General features: G+C 47.3%; 1 pseudogene; it reads left to right on the top strand.

Moving 5' to 3' along the window:
• Positions 1-707: 707 nt before the first annotated feature.
• Positions 708-827, top strand: LOC136646128 (5S ribosomal RNA; annotated as a pseudogene).
• Positions 828-3,333: the final 2,506 nt, after the last annotated feature.

The following is a 3,333-nucleotide window of genomic DNA, read 5'->3' as shown; positions in this document are numbered from 1 at the left end:
TGCACGTGGGCACTGTGGGAATACCCACCCGCCCGCCCTAGAGACAGTCTGAGTTTAACTGGTCGCTGTTCGGGGCCGGGTAGGAATTTTTTGCTGCCTGCCAAGATTGGCCAAAGGGCAGGCAGTTTTTTTGCCTACCCCAGACTGTTAAGGGCTTGGGGTTACACCCCCCTGTTTACAAACTGCCATCGGTCACTTTAAGAGGGCAGGTGGTGCGGGTTTGGAGGCGTGAATGGGACTCTGGCATGCACCTTCAGGCGGCTCAGGCAGGGCAGAACCCTATTTCAGTCCTCAGTGGCTTGGCGGCACGAGGACTTGGACGGGGCCCTGGCTGGGATCGCAGGTCCCACCTCAGAGGCTCAGCGGCTCGAGGTGGCGCAGGCTGCAGTCCAGCTGCCTTCCCCTTAAGGGATAGACATGGACGGGACGAGACGCGCCGTCCCAGCAGCGGGGCGCGACTCAGAGTTGGGTGCATGCCTGCCTGGGGGCAGAGGTTTCTGGTACCGCCCAGAGGTCCCCTCCCCGCACCACAAGGGGCTTTCGCTGCCTCGGATACTGCAGGTCTTAGCCTCTGCTCCTCTGGTTTATGTTCAATAAAGTGGCCCTTTCTTCCATATCTGTTGTCTCGAGTGTTCATTGGACAGTGCGGAAACAAATTCTTGTTGCAAATAACCAAGATAATCAGCTTCAAACCTTACTTATATCTAAATCGTAGCAACTGTTACCCTGCACATACCCGATCTCATCTGATCTTGGAAGCTAAGCAGGGTCAGGCCTGGTTAGTACTTGGATGGAAGACCGCCTGGGAATACCAGGTGCTGTAGGCTTATACCATAGTCTTTCGAGACTGAAGGTTGCCAACCAGTTCAATGCGATTGCAAACCAGAGGAAGAGCACGATCACTCCACTTTCACTTTCTACAGCTTGGGGAGCCCTGCGGAGGGTCGCTCAGGGCTCCCCGTAGCCCTGGGAGGCTGCAGCAGGGACTGGTAAGTGCATGTCAGTCCCTGCACCCCTGTTAGCAACACAATCCTGGGAATTGCATCGCTGCCTTCCCCCTGCCCCCACTGCCTTCCCTGCTCCCCCCTTGAGAACCGCTGGTGGAGTGTTTCTCAACCAGTGGTACAAGTAACACCAGTGGTACTTGAGGCGGTGTCTAGTGGTACTCATGGGGCCTTTGGACACCTGCTGCCTAGAAGTGAGACCAGGAACGCAACACAATAAACAGCAGCATGCTTTTCCGCACTCAAAAAAGCCTTCTTGTCCACTCTGAGCCTCTTACTAGTGTTCGTTGCATCGCATCTGGCTTTCCAACCCAGAACTAACTGGTAATTCTGTCACTGCCAGTTACTTCTGGTGGTACTTCGAATAGGTGGACCATGTGAATTGGTACGGTTGAGGACAAGTGTTGAGAAACACTCGTGTGGAGACGATAACTTTTTTTACTCAGATGATGTAACAGCATGGCCGGGCTGCATTTGAATGACTAGTTTTACTCAGAGACTAACATGTGTTCATGCATATATATGCATGTGCAGTATTGATTTAGGAACCAGTTTAATGAATGCCAACCCCTGTTATCTTGGCACCTGCTGGAGCACATTTCTTTCCAGCTCTTCCAATCATCAAGATTGCAGTGGACATGGCAAAAGTATAATAAATTTAAAGCTGGCACATCTCCAACGTTTCACAGTGCAGCAAGGGCAGAATGCATTATAATTTAGATCATATCGATCGGAGACACACAGCTAAGAAAGTACGGCTTCTGCCCTTTGATAGGCACCTTCAGTGTCCTTGTAGATGACAAGAATTTGGAAAAGAAACAAAACACATGCTACAAAACACTAAGGTGAGATGCTCTTGAAAACGACCACAAAGCTGTACTAAAACTCAGTACAAAAAGCACCAGCGTTGTCCTTTGTTCTTTTAATTTTTGCATTGACTGAAAATGGTGCCAGTAACACAACAGAAGTGTGGAGTTTTGGGGAATCTTCTGAAGAGCCCTGCAGAGCATTTGGCTTGGCTTGGCGAAGGCCAGTCCCAAAGGTAACAAGGAAACCTTTGGCCGTGGTCCATCTTGTATATGTTTATAAACAACCCTTGAGCTGGCCTTGGGCTAAAATGTAACAAGCCAGGTGTCAAGAAAATGAGTTTGTCCAAATCAGCGACAGGATGTATATCAGATGCAAGGAAAGGAAACAGATGGTTCTTTTGAAGAGAGAGGTCTACCTTGGCACTGAAGTGGCTGCTTTCACGGTCAACAGCCTAAAACAAAATGCTTACTGTATGTGGCTCCTACAGGGCAAAGTCCCTAGAGCAGTGTTTCCCAACCTGTGGGTCACGACTCACTAGTGGCTCACAAACTGATTGATATTGGGTCATGAAACTGAAACTGTCAAGCTAACAGCTGACTAAGAAAATGTATTGAACCCTATGGAAAGTGAACCTGAGTTGCACATGTGTGTTAACTCACAAGCAGGTGAATGTGCCTGTATCCACTTTGAAGGGCAGCGCAAGAGGAATGTAATACCACCAGAATGCAGGCCCCCCAAAAACACACCCAAAAGAAGCACACACACCCCCAAGCTGACAAGGAAAATACGGAATGTAAAACGAAGCACTGTGTGCAAGTTTACTCATGAATAGGTGAAAGTGAGGCGATATAAAGTATATATGGGTGGAAACTTTGATTATTAAGATATAAAGCTGTAAGTAATTAGAACATTCAACTTCACTCGTGCGACATTATTAGATTATCTGTATTTTTAATATTTTAATGTATCTTTAATGTTTTTTTCTCTTTTTCTCTTCTTTTACTGTGTTTTTCCTTTATTTTTATAAATAAATGAAACTAAACAAGGAAATTTAAAAAAAAAAACAACAAACAGAATTGTTCCAATCCAATGAATGCAGGCCCCAAAAAACACTTGAGAAGGAAGTTCACCCTTCCAGGCTGACAAGGAAAATGTATTGAGGACTCTAGAAAGTAAAACAAAGCTCTGTGTGTAGGTTTACTCCTGAATAGGTAACTGTGGCTCCATCCACTTTGAAGGCTAGGCTGAGAGGAACACAGTACCATCAGAATGGTCCCAATCCAATTAATACAGGCCCCAGAAAATGCTTGAGAAGGAAGTCCCCCCTTCCAAGCTGACAAGGAAAATGTATTGAGCCCGGTGTTGGCATCCTTCACTCTCGGAAGACTATGGTATCGCGCTCTGAATAGTAGTTCTGGAACAGAGTGGCCTCTCCAGTGTGCGAAGCCTGGGTAAAGTAGATATGGAGGATAGACTGTTACCCATGCAGCAAATCCCCCCTCTCCACGTCGCTGAAATG

Source organism: Tiliqua scincoides, chromosome 3, assembly GCF_035046505.1.
Source record: "Tiliqua scincoides isolate rTilSci1 chromosome 3, rTilSci1.hap2, whole genome shotgun sequence".
In the NCBI taxonomy this organism is placed as follows: domain Eukaryota; kingdom Metazoa; phylum Chordata; class Lepidosauria; order Squamata; family Scincidae; genus Tiliqua; species Tiliqua scincoides.
This window is presented reverse-complemented; position numbering and strand designations above follow the sequence as displayed.